This window comes from Rousettus aegyptiacus, unplaced genomic scaffold (genome assembly GCF_014176215.1).
Source record: "Rousettus aegyptiacus isolate mRouAeg1 unplaced genomic scaffold, mRouAeg1.p scaffold_m13_p_14, whole genome shotgun sequence".
In the NCBI taxonomy this organism is placed as follows: Eukaryota; Metazoa; Chordata; class Mammalia; order Chiroptera; family Pteropodidae; genus Rousettus; species Rousettus aegyptiacus.
The window spans coordinates 53111006-53129675 of NW_023416289.1; the positions used below are offsets into that span (position 1 = coordinate 53111006).

The 18670-nt window shown below is 50.3% G+C and overlaps 1 long non-coding RNA gene across 5 annotated transcripts in view; it reads left to right on the forward strand.

The window, feature by feature from the left end:
• LOC107514185 overlaps nt 1-18670 on the forward strand; it is a 299773-nt gene that overhangs the window by 9408 nt on the left and 271695 nt on the right. For 4 of the 5 annotated variants that reach the window (XR_001597717.2, XR_004954342.1, XR_001597718.2 and 1 more), the window contains exon 1: nt 14292-14441. The exons of the other annotated variant lie outside the window; for it this stretch is intronic. This is a non-coding gene — a long non-coding RNA (uncharacterized LOC107514185). Of the gene's footprint in view, nt 1-14291; nt 14442-18670 lie in introns of those variants that run through there. 5 annotated transcript variants of the gene reach the window in all.

Sequence of the window (18670 nt, forward strand, 5' to 3'; positions counted from 1 at the left end):
TAATCATAAATGGGTGTTGGATTTTGTTGAATGCCTTTTCTGCATCTATTGGTTCGAACATATGGTTTCAATCTTTCAATTTGTTTATTTGGTGTATCATATTAATTGATTTGCAGATGTTGAACTAACCTTGAATCCAAGGACTAAACCCCACGCGACCATTATATAATCTTTTTAACGTATTGCTGAATTTAGTTTGCTAGTATTTTCTTAAGAAAATTTGTATCCACGTTCATCAGGCATATCGGCCTGTAATGTTCACTTTCTTTCTTTTCTTTTCCTTTACTTCCCTCCCTCCCTCCCTCCCTTTTTTCGTCTTAGTCTGATTTTGGAATCTGGGTAATGGTGGCCTCATAAGATGAGCTTGGGGACCTTCCATCCTTTTGAGTTTTTTGGAATGGTTTGAGCATAGGTACTAATTCTTCTTTGAATGTTTGGTAAAATTCATCTGTAAAGCCATCTGGTCCAGGACTTTTGTTTATTGGAAGTTTTTTGATTGCCGATTCGATTTCTGTAGCAGTAATAGGTCAGTTCAGATTTTCTGTTTCTTCTTGGCTCAGTCTTGGAAGATTGTGTTTCTAGGAGTGTGTCCATGTCTTCCAGACAGTCCAATTTTTTTGGCATACAATGACTCAGAGCATTTTCGTATAATTCTTTGTATTTCCGTGGTGTCAGTTGTCACTTCTCGTTCACTTCTGATTTTATTTATTTGGATCTTCCCTTTTTTTCTTTGATGAGTCTGGTTAAAGGTTTATCAATTTTGTTTATCTTTTCAAAGAAGCGCCTGCTCTTAAGTCTTCACCAGACCCCTGATGAAGACATGAAATCATGCTGGGGTAGGGACCCATTCCAAGCGGTGTTGATTAAACTAAATGGTAAGGTACTTCAACTCATTGTACATTCGGTGTTTACCCAGATGCTTAACATTACATTAAGTGAACAAAAACAACGGGAAAGAAGGCAAGAGGAGACTAATGTGGACGCAGTCTCTTAGTTGTTTATACTTCGTTTTATCACATAGAGTCATCTGGATTTCACTACCGAGGGCTAGTTTATTAGCTACAAATTTGAAAAGTGAGGATGGGTCGTCCTATGATCAGAGCAAAATGTCTAAGCAGTTAACCCGATAGAAGAGAGAGAAAAGCTATAAAAGGAAGACTCATGTTTCTGTACAGCTCTCCTGGGACACGGAGCAGAAACCGGCGGTTTTAGACTTCAAAGGCCGTGATGACATCACTCTATGACCTCACAAGTCATTTATTAATACCGATGAGAATCGCTAACGTTTACGGGATGCTTATTATAGACTAGCCACTCTTCCAAGTCCTTTGCATGTGTAAACTTCATTAATCTTAACAAAACCCCTAAGAGGTTTGTAAAAAAAAAAACAAAAAAAATACAAAAAAAACAAAAAAAACCCTGATTCTCCTGGTAAGGAAATCATTCATAGTGCAGGGAGGTTAAACCTATCCATGGTGACACAGCTGGGAAGTGATAGAGCCAGAATCAGGCTCTGTGTTAAACATTTATACACACACATATGTATATATATATGCACATACATATACATACACACACATACACGCACATGCACGCACACATATACACACATATGTGTGTGTATTTGTAATTTATGTATATGTGTGCATGTGTGTGTATGTATATATACACATACACATATGTAATTTAAACATCTCCTAAGAGAGTATCATTATTCCCCTTTTCTGCATTTGGAAGTCAGGGTTCACAGAGGCAGCGCAAAGGGCCATAACTCACTTGGTGAATGAAGCCATGGAGCCGGGAGTCGATCCAGGCTGGGACCGTGTTACCATCTAACGTGGCACACAGAGGCGCACGCACTCCCGTTTCCATGGTATCGGGGCTGAACGCATAACTCGGACCCGAGCGCGAGTCGCTGTTCGGCCAAGTCACACTGTGGGACATCCGACGAAGCGGCGGGGCCAGGCTGTCCAAACGCGACGGCGTCGCGACGACACAGAGGGCCGGCCGGGGACTCTGGACGGAGCGCGCGGCCCCGTCCGCGAGGCGCGGCGTGGGTCCAGGCCGGCGTCCAGACTGAAAATGCCCCACGTACCAAGGACGGGGGCGACGGGAGGACCGGCGGTTTCTGAGACAGCGCCGTGTGTCCCATTTCCCCTGGTGCGGTGCAGCGGCTGCGTTGCAGCTTTGTGAGAAAACGCTCTTGTTCTCTGACAATACCTGCTGAAGCCCGTCGGAGTTGAGTGTCATGAGGCCGGCGCTTACCTCTCACATGGTTTAGCCAAAATAAAGTGCGTGTCTGTTTGCCCATCCGTCCGCCCACCCATGCACCCACCATCCCTATGTCTAAGTATGCATGTACCTGAACCCATAAGCACATTCCCGTTTGTGGGGGAAAGAAGCAGCTAATGTGGTAGAGGGTTAATGTACTGGTGAGTTTAAGTAAAAGGTGTAGGAGTGTTCATTGTGCTGCTCTTCCAACCTTTCTGTAGGTTTGGATTTTTCAAAGTCTAAAGGTTGGGGAAAATCTCTGTCTCCAGCTCAACTTCTTAACCTCTGCTATAAACCAATATTGATGATCTCAGCCCCCGGCAGAAAGATAGATACTTATTACTTCTAATGATAATGAACCTCACTTAATATTTGTTAGGTATTCAATCAGCAAATATTTTATTGAGCATTTACTGTATATATAAGGCATCCTTCTGGGGCCTGAGGATGAAATAGTGTTAAAACGGAGTCCTTGACCTTGTGGAGATGGGGAACCAGCATAGGAGACGGATAATGTTTCATGTCACTTCAGGCAGAGATAAAACAGGGTTGAACGCAGAGAATGATGGAGAGACGTAGGGCTCTTTAAATAAGTGTAGTCAAGGAAGGCTTCCCTGAGGAGGTGACTCTTGGGCCAAAACTTGAATGAAGTGAGGGAGCAAGGATGGGGCCATCGTGGAAGTGTGTTCCACATGGGAAGAGCTAGCTCAGAGGCCTCGTAGCAGGCCGTGCCTGGTGCCATCCCAAGCACATCTCATCTCGTAATCTTTACCTTGTTTTTTAAAATTTTGTTTTATTTATTTTCAAAATGTGCAAATGCTTTTAGCCAGATTTCTTTAAAAAGAGCATAAATCAAAGGCAGTCAGGTACAAGAAATGTCTCATCTCTTTCCCTTTTAAAACTAAAATGAATAGATCGTGTACTCATATTCCAAGTTCGAAGAGAAATATAGTTCCAGTCACTTATACCAGGGCTGCTCAAAATGCTGGGTCCTGTTGCAATGTAGAGACTTGCACAGTATAGGTCACTGAGGTGGCCCTGCCATCTGGTGAGATGCTCGCTCTTTGGACCCACCTGTCCCCACATTTTTTGTATTGCTTTGGAAGAGCACGTTGCACACTAAGTGGACCACATGCGTTCCAAGCAAATGTTCTTCCCAGCCATTCCTCATTCAGTGTTGTCTATTATGACAATCGCCGCATATGCGATTTTGATTTGTATGTTCTAAAATCTGCCACCCAATTGTTTTTTGACATTAGTTTTTTGACAACCTACTTTCAGAATTACAGAGATCATGACCTATGCTTTTTTCCCTAGAATTTTTTTTATAGGTTTATATATTGCAATGAAATTGAAATTTATTTATAATTAATGTCGGTATATGAAAAGAGATACAGATCGAATCTTAGTTTCCTTCATATAACCCCACACCGTTTTTTGAGGGGCAGTAAAGACACATGTAAAGAAACAGAATTTTGATAGCACAGCCTCCTTGGCCATAAGTGCCATCTTCACAACAAAACCATGTGCGAGGAGAATTTGTGGCAGGGTAATTTATGTTCAAAACCTTTATGGCCTTTTCAGAGGAATAGGGCTTGAGGCCTGTAATTGTGTGAGAGAGTGAGTTCTCATTCCTTGAAAAGAAAGTGGTAAAGCCAAGAGCATGGAGGGGACAATCGGTGACAGTCTGCACGATTAACAAGTGATGGAAGACAGTTCGCCTTTATTCTTTGTTGCCTAGGAACTTTTCAAGACTTCCATTCTTTGCAGATGTGATGAGGTGCTGTGTAATCTTCTTAAAACTATTTTTTTAGGCACACAGGATCAGAAACATTATTTTATGTGCCTGTTCCCATGTCAACGTTTTCAAAATATATATATTTTTTATTTAAAAAGCGTTTTATTTGTCGTTGTAAATATTTCGATATTTACCCCATGACGATCAATATAGACTACAAACAATGGAAAGTTACTTATTTTGTTCTCTGTCCTTCTAATGTAATTTTTTCCCCATGTGCATGTACTCACATTCATTTTTACAAAGCCTCAATTATTTTTTTTTTAACCCAGGGGTGGGTCAGGGCAGTGTCGTGGGAGGGGTGGGGTTATGGGGCATGACAGATGAGACTACATGGCCCATGTTGTTGGGATGGAAAAGCAGAGAGGCTTAGAAAGGCTCTGAGATGCTTAGAAAGGCTCTAAGATGCTGGTAGCTGGAATGATTGAGAATATTGTGTTTCAATGTGTCAATGGTCATGTGTCGCATGCCTACTATTTGCAGGGCATGTTGTATACATTGTTTCTAAGCCACACAACCGCTTCCAGAGTAGGAAAAATTCTACCCTCTTCTTCCTGCTATTATATAAGAAAAAGGAGATTTAGAGAGGTTAATCATAGCCTGTTTGGGTACTCTTAGAGGCGATGTTCAAAATATTTAACAACTTGATATTCAATCAACACCAGTACCTGACCAATCAGCCTGCCTCATTCAGTCTGCCAGACGAGATACAATATTCCACCAGGCCCTGTTGATCTGAACTTGTTGATTATGTTTTATATCCTGTTGAGTGATATCTTTCGTGATATTGTGACATATCGTGATATCTTTCCATGTTGTTAAATATGATTTTACTATATATATTTCAATGTACTTTTATGTAATACTCTGAAGAACTCATTACTTTTCTAAACTCAAACTGCAATTCTCTCTAATGTGTAAAAAATACACAAAATTAAAATTACATATACTAGAATTTTGTATAATGAGAATTCTCAGTAGGGAGGGAGTGTTGTAATAATGGAAATTAGTAGATACAAAGTCGATCAAGAAACTATTAAGATCTGAGTGCCTTCTGTTGAAAAAAATTAGTGGATTTTCTTTAGCAGATGGAAAGTGTGTGGGCGTGTGTGGGTGTGCATGTATGTGTGTTTGTAAACCACCCCTTAAGAATGCTGATTGCCGTTCTGGCCTCAATTTTCTTTAAAACAAAATGGAAAAAAAAAAAAGAATAAGGTAATACAGGAGGAAAAAAATAGAAATGATTTGATATGGAAAACAGGGCCCCTTACAAAGGGAGTTTGCTTAGTTTAAAGAGAATACAAAGGAGACATTTAGGAATTCCTAAAAAGCTTACTCACTGTAAGATAAAACATGACTTAAGTTGTAGCAAGAGAGAGAGAGTTCAACTCTGCATAAGGATGAACTTTTAAATCACCGAATTCCACATTAGAAGGTAGTGCCTAGAATCTTTAACCAGACTTTTTAAAAAAAATTACAGTCTGCAAATAGGAATCTTTATGTTTTAGGTCCCTGGTGATTTGAGTCAAGAGCCAGGCAACAACCTGTTGAAATTCCTTTCAGTTATACAACGAACATGTTTCCTTTAGAAAATTTGTTAAGTACAGGAAATTCGAATGTAAAGAACTAAAGTTCTGCCCGCTCATACAGACCCCTTTCAGCCAAGAAGCGAACTCCCACATGGAACCTCATAGTGCAGACTGACTTCTCTGACTCTACTTTTTAAATTTAGCAGTGTTTCAGGGGTGTTTCCTTAAATGCTTTCACAACTCAGTTTTGAATGGCCGCGTCATATTCCGTGCCGTGGCTCGCCAAGCTTATTGACTCAGTCCTATGATTTCTTGCTTAAGCATCAGTTTTTGGGGGCAGACTGAGATGGTGTGGGAGTGTAACAGGGTCTGGTGTGGGCATCAGAGAGGGCCTTCTACGTTTAGGTGGGTCCCTACCCCCTTGACTCACACCAGGGCCACTTCCCAGGGCAAGCCTCCTTGGCTATGTTCACAGGTACGTCTTTCACGTTCCCTTTGAAAAGCTATTAGAGATTAAACAACAACAACAAAAAGGCTGTCTTCAGTGTGGCCTCAGAGGCTGCCGGGGCTCTCGTGAGCCCAGGTGCGTTTCGGGCCTCCAGATGCATTTCCCTCTGAACCACCTCCCACTCCACACAGGCATTTTCTTTGTATTTTCTCAGTCTTGACTCTCCAAAGTCCCTTGTTTGCCTCTGTCTATGCACTTAACACACAGAAAAATTCATTTTCACTAAGAATTTCTGTATTCAGGTATGCTATTCATCAGCTACTTTCTGAACAATGCATGCTATTCCCAGGGTAAGCAGGGAAGGGAGAACATGTGGTCAGGTGAGGAGCCACTGGCTAAGCCTCCCCAGGACCAGGTGTGGGTTTTGATGATGCCACTTCTAGAATTCTGTGGCAGGGTCGTCCTTGACACTAGGCAAAGCCCTGAGCTTCCGGCAGTCAGAGCGTGACAGTGTCTCCGGCTTCATTAAGACACGAAAGTGTTCCACTTACTCAGCCTCGTGGTGGTGGGACTCTTCCGTGTCCTCGGGACTCCGGGCATCGGACTCGGTAAATGAGAATTCCACACGACGTTCTCGGAGCGCGTGCGTTGCACACAGCATGTTGGCTCCGGGGCACAACCAAAGGAATCACACTCAAAGCTTAGAGCGGTCACACAAGGTCCTGGCGGAGATCGACGTGCCCGGACAAGGCAGGCGAGATTTCTTTTGGACATTACATGCCCTTCTGATGGCCCAGATGGAGAATGAATCGAAGCACTGACTCTCACCGTAAACAGTGGTTAACCCAGGGTGTCAGTGATTTACCGTGAGGAGTGTATGAGTTCCTGGCGCCCACCATGTCCCACGGATACATAGTAACGCATACATACTGATGTGAATTGAATTCTGCTGTGTAAATTAGTATTCAAAAAGCCAAAGATTTTTTTTTTTTTCCTTTAGTGCTGCCCTACTTCTAAATCTCTGATCTCTGTCTGGAGCTCAGCTCCCCTATTTCTTCCACGAGGGGCCGAATGAGCCCGGGTGGAAGTCACAGGTCACTGCCGCTTTTCTGCTGTGACCCAAGGAGCTTTAGTCTCTTCTTCAGCCCAGGGCTCCAGGCGGCCATTGCCGCTAAGACCTGGTGCAGGTGCAGCGGGTTTCCTGGCCTTGGGCGGAGTCAGCTCTGCGGCCCCTCCGGCCACTTTCCTGCGAGCTGTCGTGTGGAAAGGTAAATCCCCATTTCTCCCACCAGTATTCTGTCTGTCAGTTGTCCGGCTTTTGTGGCGGGAAGGATGACTCCACTGTCCGAGGAGATGGCTTCTGAGGTCTGGCTCCAGCATCCTCCTGGGGAGCCCAGAGGTGTCTTGACGTCCTTCCTCTCCACTCCCCTGGTGACCGCATCCTTGATGTCCGTGAACTTTATATTAGGATAGTGGGTCTCAACCCGGGAATGTTGGGTTGGTGGGAGCCCGGCGGAGGGGGGCTCCCCAGCCACAGTGAAGTAATTCTGTGCGCCTTCCAAGCGGAGGAGAAAAAAGCGAAGTGACTGCATGGAATTCCTTCTAAATTTTAAGTACTCGCATTTCATCTTAAAACCCTGGTACTGTCTATAGTTTGTTTAAGCTAGTATCTAGTAGAAAGGGGTTATAATTGAATTTACCACCGAAGTGTCTATTTGGTTATTTCAGGTTTAATAGATTAGTGTCTAAAAATGTTCCAAAAAGCACATTCCAGGTGCTTTGTAGTCGAAGTCGTTCGAGAACCATTTCCCTGGTCTGTTTGCTTTTGGAAAGCAGTGGCCATGCTCCGATGAGCTTTGAGCCGGAGTGAGTGTCGCTCTCGGCTGGAGGGTGGGCCGATCTCAGCCTGCCGGCTTTGGATCAGGGCTGGGACTGGGCGGGCCAGGTGCTCGTTGTGTCTCAGAAGCAGGAACGACCGGCCCCACTTAGTCACTGTGACTCTCCTGGTTGTAGGAGTTAATGACAGGCCTCCAGTGAAAACGACGGCCAGCCCTAGCCAGGGCACAGGTGTCTGGAGAAGGGACAGCCACCTCCAGGTTCAACCCTGCCCAAACCTGGAGGCACAGAGAGGTGATCCCGTGTCCTGCCCCGGTAGAGAGGGATGTGGCCAACAGATACTGTGGCGCCGACATTCACGGTCTAGGTGTTGATGCTCTTAATTTATGGCAGAAGTACAGAGTCGAGAGGACTCTCTCATGTCCTTTATTTGTGGCCCCTTCCCCCAAGTGTCTACCGCGGCTCCTTCCCCAAGCTCAGGATGCTGGCTGCGGAAATCTGCTACAGAGATGGAGAACATGGGCTTCTCTTCTGATGGCGCAAAGATCTCATTGGCTCATTTTTAGGACAGTTTATTCCATGAAATTTGGTGTGTGTGTGTATGTGTGTGTGTTTTCCTCATAACATAGCACTGACTGGGCTTGCCCAAAGGTCCACCCCGTTATTTTAGGTATTGCTGTTGCTGTTTGACAGATGGCGACTTCGCAGGAGATTGCTAGGCAGGTGTGTGCAAGACGGGATTTGAACTCACCTCTGGCCTGTGCCGAAAAGTACGTGCTGACCATCCCCCCCCCCCGAGGGGGGGAGGCAGGGGGAGGCAAAGAAGACAGAATATGCTTGTTTGCCTTTTCATGCAAGTTCTTCATCCTGCGATTCAACAAATATTTACTGACACTACAAAGGGCCGACACTTTTCTCGGTAGACGAGATGCGCTTTTAATGGCAAAGTCTCTGTGACTGGACCACTTAAGTGACAATGGAAAAAATGTGCCAACGGTGGGCGTTCCGTAGATTCTCGGTGAGTGGCGAGGAGGCAGAACTTGACCCTGTTTAGGGGGTGCAGCTGTGGCTCGCGTGAGGGAAAGAACCTCGTAACTTCTCTGGCTCCTCGGGAGCGTTCGGAGCGCTGCCGCCGTCAAGATGGTGACGATTCCAGTCGCATTCCTCAGCTCGGTCCCCCTTCCCCTCTTCATCTTGCATATAGCTCCTTAGTTCTGCAGCTCCCTCAACAGACGCAGCGCAGAGGGTTTGGGGCTGGCCTTCTGTCCGCGGGGAGGGGGCCCGTGCTGCTCTCGTGGCCGACGCACACGGGGGACGCCGACTCGCAGGCGTGTTTGTACACGTGCCTGGAGGCCTGCATGGAACGGGCACGCAGGCACACTGCACACACACACACACACACACACACACACACAGTGATGGACAAACCCTCCGGTCCCCAGGATGACACATCTGTAGACATGCCGTGCGCCACAAACGCGAGTCCGTGCTGCTGTCACGTGCACCCCGTTCCGCGTGGTTGTAATTTCTGCCGGTGTTCTGGGGGTTGGGGAGGTGCCTAAATGCGGAGCAGCGACTGAGAGAAATCGGCAGGCGCGCCGTGTCTTCCGTTCGCCTGGGAGACGGCTTGCTGGTCTGTGGTCATCGTGGCTCATGTTTTTGGAGGGAGTGTGTGTGTCTCCTTCAGGCCCCAGGATCCCAGTGGGAGGGGAACCCCTGTTCCCGTTCCTCGGTCACACCTGTCCCTCGTGCAGAGGACAGACGCAGGCCAGGGGCCTCGCCAGCCTTCCCCTCTCCTCCTCGGCAGGCAGGGCCCCCCGGCACCTGGGTGCTCATCCGTCTTTCCCAGGTAAGGGAGTGAACCCAGTGGGAGTTAGCGTCAACATTTTCTCTTCTTCCAGGTGTCTGGCAGCTCCAAAAAGCTCCAAAAAAGGCTTGTTCCCCATAACCTCACTTTGGCTCAGCTTCCCACTCTAAGGCTGGTCGGGACTGGGGTTGAGGTGGGGAGATGCTGCCCTCCCTGAAACTCGCCATCGGCAGGGAGGTGGGGAGGCCTGGGCTGGGGGCCCGCAGTCCGTCCTGCTCTGGGACAGACTTGCCTGGAAGCCCTCACCAATGTTTTCGCAGCTGTGGGCTGGGAGGCTGCGCCCTGGGCTCCAGCAGCTGTGTGCACCCGGGCATGACCCGGCTCCTGCGGGCCGTGGGGAGTGCCCTGGGGCAGGAGCGGTTTGTGCTTCTGACCCACTTCGTTAAGGTGGCTATGAAGTGGCCCTGGCGTGGCTCTCCCGGCTTCCAGTAACTCCCTGGGGAGCAGTGACCGTCGTACTAACTGCAGATGGTTGCTCGTGGTGGTGTTCCGTTTCTAACATTAATAATCGGCGTTTGAGAGAAACGAAGGAGAGGAGAATGCAGGCAGAAAAAAAACAGACTGTTTTGCTCGTTCATTCGCCATTTACCTCTCTAGTGGGAGGCCATGGACAACGCCGGGGGTAGCAGGAGGGTGGTTAGCTCCGCGCCCAGGACTCGCAGGCCCCTGCATGCACACCTGTTCCCGTCACGTGGTCAGAGTCAGGCTGAGGTCCCCCGTCGTCCTCCCCACCATCCTCAGCCTGCAGGTCCCCAGCCCAGCCCATCTGCAGTGACCCGCATGGCCCAGACGCACGTTGTTAACGGATGGAGGTCTTTCCACGATGTCTTCCCATGTTTCCCGTTTGCTTCTTCCTCTTCCCTTTCCATCAGTCCAGTCGTCTGTAAGGCCGATGGCTCCCTCCTGCCAAGGGCAAGGGGAGCAGAGTTAAAAACGTAGTTAATTCAGTTTACTCAAAAAAAAAAAAAAAAAAAAAAAAAAAGATCCACTCTCAAGATGAGGAGCTGGGTTTGTCGCCACTAAAACTAAACCGGGCTGGGGAGGCCGGGAGGTGACCGGAGGGAGCAGGGACATGGGTAGAGGCAGAGAGGGACTTGGGGCTTTGGGGTCTTTGGACGCTGGGCTGATATTTAAAGACCTTTTACTCTGCGCAAGATCTTAGCGAGCAGCTGACATCTCCTGGGGTGCTCGGGAGGTTTCTGTGATAACAGACAGCCCCCCTCGGAGGCCGAGGGGACTGTTCCCTTTCTGCGTGTGCAGAGGTCAGTAGGAAAAGGGGGTCTTCATTCATGCTGAGGCATCAATTCCCTCCTTGACTCCCCTAACTCGGCCCCGTTCGCTCGCTCTACGGAAGAGCAGTACAAACTACACACAGACAAGAAGCCGCAGCCTGGGGCGCATGGTCAGCAGATGTCCCTGAGGGGACCACTCTACAGGTCCCTCCTTCCCCAAACAGCAGGGACCCCCCTCCTCTTTCAGGGGCTGAAAAGTCTCCTTTCTTGGGTCAGCTGGCAAAGGGCGTGCGGATGCCTTTGAAGGGTCCTTCCGCCGGGCTGAGGGAGGACTCCAGACGCACCGATGTGCCCGTGAATCGGTGATGTTATGATGCCGGCCGTTTTTCTTTCTCTCGACGGACTGTGACCTTGCCCAGGCTGCCCTCCCACTGCGAGGCTCCTGTTCTGTCTTCAGAACCCTACCCAGGTGTGGCTGCCTCTGACTTCTCTTCACCATTTCCCGAGTCCATGCTGATCTGTCTGTCCTCTGCTGATCCAGTAGTGACTCTCGCTCTGGTGCCCTTAGGCTTCCCGCCCACTCGTGACTAAATAGGAGCAAGCCTCTCTGCCTTGCTCTTCCCTGGCACCTGGGGTGGCACTCTGAGGAGGCGGCCACGTGCTGGGCTGTGGCTCTACGGTCCAGGGAGTAGGGACCCTGGAAGAGAAGGCGGGACATACCTGTGGCCGACCCGGTTTGCATTCTAGTTCAGCCGCATGTGGTCCTGTCGCCAGGGAGACCTGCGAAGGCATCAGAGTGCGAGTGGCCATTGACAGAGACTGTCCTGGCTTGACGGACAGCTGTCACTCTCCTGACCTGAGCTCTGAGCTCTGCCTTGGAAACAAGCAGAGAATCAAGTCAGTGCCTTTCAGATGAATAGACTCATCAAAGTGTCATTGTGCAAGTGCTCTGTGCCAGCTGTGAGCCGTCTCCCAGTTTTTCTTGCTTGGAGCGGCAGTCTTCCTCTGCCAGTTGTGGGCACACGGGGACGTGGGGAGCTGGGGCCTGCACTGGGGGCTCAGAATCCTTGAGGCAGAGGGCTCCCCTTGACCCAGGCTCAGGCTTCTGGGAGGACGGCCATGACAACATCCTTTCGCCATGCACATTTCCCTCTACAGCAGGCAGGGAAAGAAAAGAAGGCAGAAAAATAAACTTTGACAAGGATAAAGAAGGGAAAAGAAAACTCATTTTCATGGAGGAGAATGCATAGCACATCAAAGTTTTGTTTTTTCTTTTCCCAGACATAAGCTCAAAACACTATCGTCTACCAGGATATTAATGTCGTTACTTTTTAATTTTTCATATTTAACATCCAAGGAAAAGCCGACAGCATAATCAAGCAGCACTGTGGAAACGCCAGTGCTGGGTGCAGGCTGGAGGGCCAGGGTTCCTTAATCACGCCCTGGGCGACACTCCCTCCCCCAGGCACTGATGCGCATCAAGGGCAGCTTCCGCCCCTGTTGGCTGTTCTGCAAAAAACGAAAAGAGAAAAACAACAAAAAACACAATCTCACCCCTTGTTCTGACTCTGGGCCAGTTCTCCCAGCTTCCTGGGAGACAGGCAGTCAGAATGCAGGAGAATGCAGCTTCTCTGAGGCCTAGTCACCTGCCTTCTTGGCTCTAGTACACTGCTCCCCATTTAGGGGACACGTCCCCTTCTTCACGGTCCAGCATTGCACTGGGCGCTGTTTATTCTTTACGTTCATGCACGCCTGTGTCTGCACGTTGAGCAAACAAAGGCTATAATGTACTTCTAGACTCCCCGAAAGAGAAAACAGCAATCAATATGCCTGTCTAAACGATTAGAAAGAGATGCTTCCTCGTTTCCTGAAGCCCTCTGGCACGTGTGAGATGCATGTTGTTGGGCCGGCTGCCGTTAAATAGCTTCTAAATAATGCAAAGACGATCAGATGTACAAATAAGCAGTTCAATTTGGGTGATTGATTATTGGGATAATGCTCACACACCCATGACAATTCCAGTCACGTCCCCGTTTTCATTTCTCAGGCGGTGATGATCTTTCCGCCTCGACCCGTGGAAAGTGATCTCATAGCCGGGGGATTTGAGCACGGGCTGGGACTCTCAGGCTCTACGATTGCTAGACTGTTCCATGGACACCTGACGCAGGTGTGTCGTCTTTCCTTCCTCTCGCCAGCTTCAGGCCGTGTTCTCCCAAACGCACACAGCATGCGTTCGGGGGATCTGAATGTTGAGGTCTGGTGGGTGACTTTTATAGGGCTCAGCTTGTCCATGTTCTGTCTGGCTGAATTTTTCAGTGTTCACAGCCCTCTGAAAAGGCTTAACGAGATCCCCTCTGTGACCTGCAGGCAGTTAGGATGTGTAGTTTTACTTCAAAAGAGCGCTGATATAGCTCACGGTTGGAAAAAGTATCCAAATTCTCCAAGCCCTGGGTCCCCCTGTCCCAAGAACTTTATAGTTGGTTAGTCATAAAGCAGAGCCTCCCAGCTGACAAGGGGACATTTGTCTAGATGAGCATGAAGCATGGTCCATGGGCCTCCCCTAGGAGGTGGTCCCAGGCCGCTCCCCGGATGACCTGAATCTAAATGTAACAAGGTCATCAGGTGACTCATATACACCTGAAACATGGAGATGGGCTCTAAAGCCTGTAAGAAGTGTGTTGGGGAAAAAAAAAAAAAACTGGGCCTTGGGTATGCCATCTTCTACTTGGTGACGTAGAGCACCATCACCCGTCTTCTCTAAGTTTCAGTGCCCTGACCTGTACAAGGTCAGGACCCTGTACAGGACCCGCCTGCACTGGGGTCCTGAAGCTGAGTGAATTAAAGCGGAGGCTCTGGCCCGCAGGGGGAGGCGTGGCTCCTTCCTCCAGGTGTCTGGCTTGGAGGAGAGGTCACTGTCACCACTTGCGGCCTTTCTTCAGTGTAGTAGCTGCCCCCGCCTCATCTGTGGTTTCGCTCGTCCACGGCTTCAGTCACCTGGGGCCAGCCACGGTCTGAAAATGTCAAGGGCAACCTTTCCGAAATAGACGGTTCGTGCATTTTCAGTTAAGAACCCGTTCTGAGAAGCGCGGTGAAATCTCGCGGGACCGCTTGGGCCCGGCCCCGCCCCGGGTGCCGCGTCCGCACGTCCGCGCGCTGCACGTCCGCACGCGGTACGTCTGCACGCCGCACGTCCACGCGCCGCACGCGCCTTGCCCCTCGGGCCCGGGCTGGCGCCATGTTGGTCAGCCCCGCGGGCTTTCCCTGCCCGGCAAAGCTTGTTTTACTTAGTCATGGCCCCAAAGTGTGAGAGGAGTAATGCCAGCCACCGGGACGCGCCACAGAGCAGCCGTGAGGTGCTCGCGGTGCATCGTCAGACGGTCAGGGACCCTCACGCTGCGTCACGGGCCCGCCTCGGTCACCTCCCCGCGGCCCGGCGGCGTTTCCTCAGCTCAGAAGAAGGGTGAGTACAGTCCAACGAGATACCTGGGGCACGTGTATTTCTATAATGTTCGTTCCAGTGCGTTGTTATAATTATTCTCGTTTGTTAATAGCTGTTGTCATCTCTCACTGGGCCTAATTTACAAACTAAACTTTATCATAGGAATTTGCGTACAGGAGAAAACGTGGTATATGCAGGGTTCGGCACCATCCGTGGTTTCAGGCGTCCCCTGAGGGGGTCTTGGAACGTGTCCCCCGGAATAAGGCGTGACGACAGTCACTGTGGAACATGTTCATCTTAAGTAACTAACAGGACCCAGTATACGAGGCGATGAAGGAGCCTTGTCTTTCACCCTTTCTCCGAGTGAGAAATGGCACAGCCGTGCTCAGAGCCAGGATAAACGCTCACAAACGGGGCCCGGGACCGTGGCTGTTAGAGCAGGCAGAGTCTCCGGAACGTCCTCGCCCTTGGCTTTGCGGTGGGTGTTCTGATGCGTGGGGCACAACCCTGATGTCTTCACAGAGCAGGTGCGAGCCCTGGGCCAGTTCACACACTAAGACGTCCCTCCAGATGGTGTACGCCAAGGACAGCTCGGCCTGGGAGCGAGGAAACGGGCCGGTACCCGGGGTAGGCGCTGGCAGGTCAGCGTGCGTCGGCCTGGGCCTGGTGGAACGCCGTCAGTGCGAAGGGGTCCGATTACGCTGGACCTTAGAGGCCACGGTTAAGACTTTATTCTGGGAGTAATGGGGATCCCCTACGTGAAGGGGTGACATGTGCTGATCTACGTTTGTAAAAGACCGCCGAAGGCCATGCTGAGAACGGGAAATGGGGTGGGGTGCAAGGTGTGGGCGTGAGGCCAGTCTGGGCTCAGGTAGTCCAAGCACTAGAGAATTAAAACAGACTGGGGGTGGGGGGTACTGCAGCTCACGAAGGGCCAGTGGCCTGACCTTTGGCCTGAGGACTCCTGGGGACAGTGACGGGTCATGTCACCAAGTCTTTGGTATCTATACGTGCCAATCATTGTTGATAGAATAAGTAACATAATTTATCTCTACAGTAGTTATAATTTCTTTAAATGTATACATCATTGTGATTAATAATACATCTTTAAACATATTATTAAATGTGTAGGGACTTTATGTACTGCTGTCATATTAAGCGAGCTCTTTAACGGGTGTGAGATCTGTAAGATAGTGTAAATTCAAAATATGTGCTGCCAGGTGAGGCCGTTTCTGAAACGTATCCTCATCCCCGGGGAGCATTATGTCCTCACCACACTGTCCGCTCTTCCTGGGCGGCCTAGAAGACAGTATCGGCTCAGCTGGGACATGTTACTCCCCCTCCCCGAGCTGCGTGTGTTCTCCTGTGGTCTCCGTCACCAGCGGGCAAGGCGGACAGCCAAGAACTCCCAAAGCAGCATTGCAGTTTGGAGGTCACGGGGACCTGGGGTCCTCGAGTCGGCCTTGGAGGAGATCAGGACAGCTGTGGGGAGGGCGGTCTGGTCAGCCTCGGGCCGAGAGCGGAGGAGGAGAGCCTGGTGCATCATGCGCTGAGCTGTTAGGGTTTTGTGTGTGGCCGCAGCCGAGCTGAGCTGAAGCCGACGGGGTCCAGCGTTTGCACCCAGGACTCTAAACCGCCATACACGCTTGCGCCGGTGACCAGGGAGGCACAGAGTGCACCATTGCCGGAGGTTTGTGACCGCGAGAGAGCGGAAACTGAGTCTTCCTCCAGGGGAGGCTGGCCCAGCCGGGGAGGGGGGCCTCGTCCATGCACTGGAGGCCATCCTGCCGTCCTGGGGGAGCTGCATAAACTACACCGTCGGGCGAACAACGCGGGGTTCGGTGGACGTGCGTAGGACTCGGCCATTCATGGGTGAAAGAATGTCCTTCTATCCTGGGCGAAGTGCCATTCAGTACCCTACAGCGTTGCTTTTTTTGGCTGTTGGTGAAATGGGGAAAATACTGGGACTTGCCCAAGGGCTGTTGCGAGAATGAATGGCATACGGGGGACATGTTGGAGCGGGGACCCTGGGCACGCAGTCTTTGGGGCTCACACCCTTGATGATTGCATACCAGTGCGTGTGTGGGGAAGCTTATTTGGGAGGAAACATGAGACTCTGGCAAGAAAAGGTAACGCCAGTCAGAGCTGAAAAGTGGGGGATGAGCCTAGGAGCAGGAGTCTGTTTCCAGTGTGTGCCGTCTAGAGCCCCTTGGTTTCCTCCTCTAATCACGTGTGGATGCCATATATTTGGAAATATAAATGCATTATTTTAAAAGGAGCGAAGATACTACAAGACTGTCCTCATGTTTAGGGTCCTATCTCCCGTCTTCGGGACCCGCTGGCTCCAGATCCAAAGGAAAAATCAAAATGACTTCTAGGATGGCAGGAGAGTCCCGCAGGCTCTTGGCAAAAACCCCGGTCCTCTCTCGGGCCGTGGTTTCTCCCTGCCCTCCGGCCCCCACCTCCACAGGCCCCAGAGGCCGTCGGAGGAACACTGTGCCACTGACTGAGAATGCACCCCTTGTTCAGAGAGGTGTTGGCACTCCAACAGATTTTTGCCTTTTGCAATTACGCCGTTAAAAGCGTTGTGAACGTCACACTTGAACTCCAGAAAGGGTCTGCCCTTCTAGCTTTCTGGCTTTACATAATTTATGGTTTTGAATCCTATTGAAAAACGCAAAAGAGAGGCAGAAAGGGTTCCCAGGCAGGCACACAAGGACTGTCATTCCTCTGCCCGCCCCCACCCCAGCTGAGTCTTTGTAAAGTGTCTCCCCACGCCCATGGGGAGGGGGCGCTGTCTTCAGGATTAAAGGGTCCTGACCTGGGTCATGGACAGAGGAGAAGCCCATGGAGACTGTGAGCGCCGTCCCCTGTCCACCCTTCGGCCTCTCTTCACTGTAGCGTTCCTCCCCTGCCTCCCTCCCTCGCCAGCACCTCCCTCTCTTCTCTTCTGTTCCCTTCTTTTTTCCCTTCCTCCTCCGGCTTCTCCCTTCCCTGCTTCCGCTCTGACTCACCTGGCCCTGGAGTGTCATTTAGCATTTAGGGGTGAAGACACCACACAGAAGAGGGAGGTCAAATTGTCTGCTTCCAATTCCTGATTCTCCCACTTCCGAATCCGTGTCTCGGGGGCAAGTCGCTTTAACCTTCGCAGGACCCTTTTGCCCGTCTGTGACCTAAGGCTAATAGTTGCATCTGTCTCTTAAATTGCAGGTTGGATGAAAGGACACACCAGAAGCAAAGCCTGATTAGCCCTGTGCTTGCACACAGTAAGCACTTGGTAAATATTGGCTTTGGTATTTGAGGAGGTGGAGCAGTGCAGGAGGCAGGATCGTTTTCCCTGACAGCAAACTGAGTGTGCCTCCCCGGCCTCGCATTGAAGAGCTGGGCCGTTTTCAGTCACTTCTGCTCTCTAGAGTCATCTCCTCAGCAGTGCAGTGGGGACAAGGGTGCCCTTCATCATAGGATCACTGTGGGGAGAGAAGCAGCAGCATGTGCTGGGTTGTAGCTGTCGGGGGAGCGTAGGTCCCTGGTGTGGATGTATGCAGAGCAGAGGGCGACAGACAGGCAGAAAAGGAAAGAAAACCCCAGATTTCTGGATCCCCTGGAAATTTGTGCATTTAATTACTTGAGAGACCTGGTGTCCTCACCCTAACCAGATGCTCAAGCTGAGTTCCTCTGCCTCTGGCGGTCCTAACTGCCTCAGAAGGCTGCCTGTCCCAGACCTGCTCATTTTCAGGGGAGATGGACATTCGCATTTCCGACTGGCAGCCTCGCCCTCCCTGCCCACTCCTCTAAGTGCCCCGCCCTCCGCGCTCAGGTTGCAGGTGAGGAAGGCCGAGGCTGAGTATGGGTGAGGTAGGGCTGGGGGTTTGGGACCCTGTGGACAGGGCCTTCGGTCTCTCTTGATCGGGGCCAAGCTCAGTAGGGATGGTCGCTTCTGACCCAGGCCCAGAATTCGGCTGTGAACCCTGGCCAGCTAAGGCCACATTCTCTTCTCAGCTGTGAAACTGGAAACACAGCCCTGCATTCCTCAAAGGGTCGTTCCTGAAAAAATGATGCTCCTAGGGTAACCAAACGGCTTAGCAAATGGTAGATGAGTCACTGTTGGTGTGACCTTGGGTGGCAGGTCCTCAGAAGAGTCACAGAGCGCCCAGGTGGGTGGAGGCCCGGAGGAAGAAGGTCCTGCCATTTTGAGATCTGGACTTTCCAGTGTGATGTCTCCTCTCTGGAACCACTCCTGGGGGTGCTGC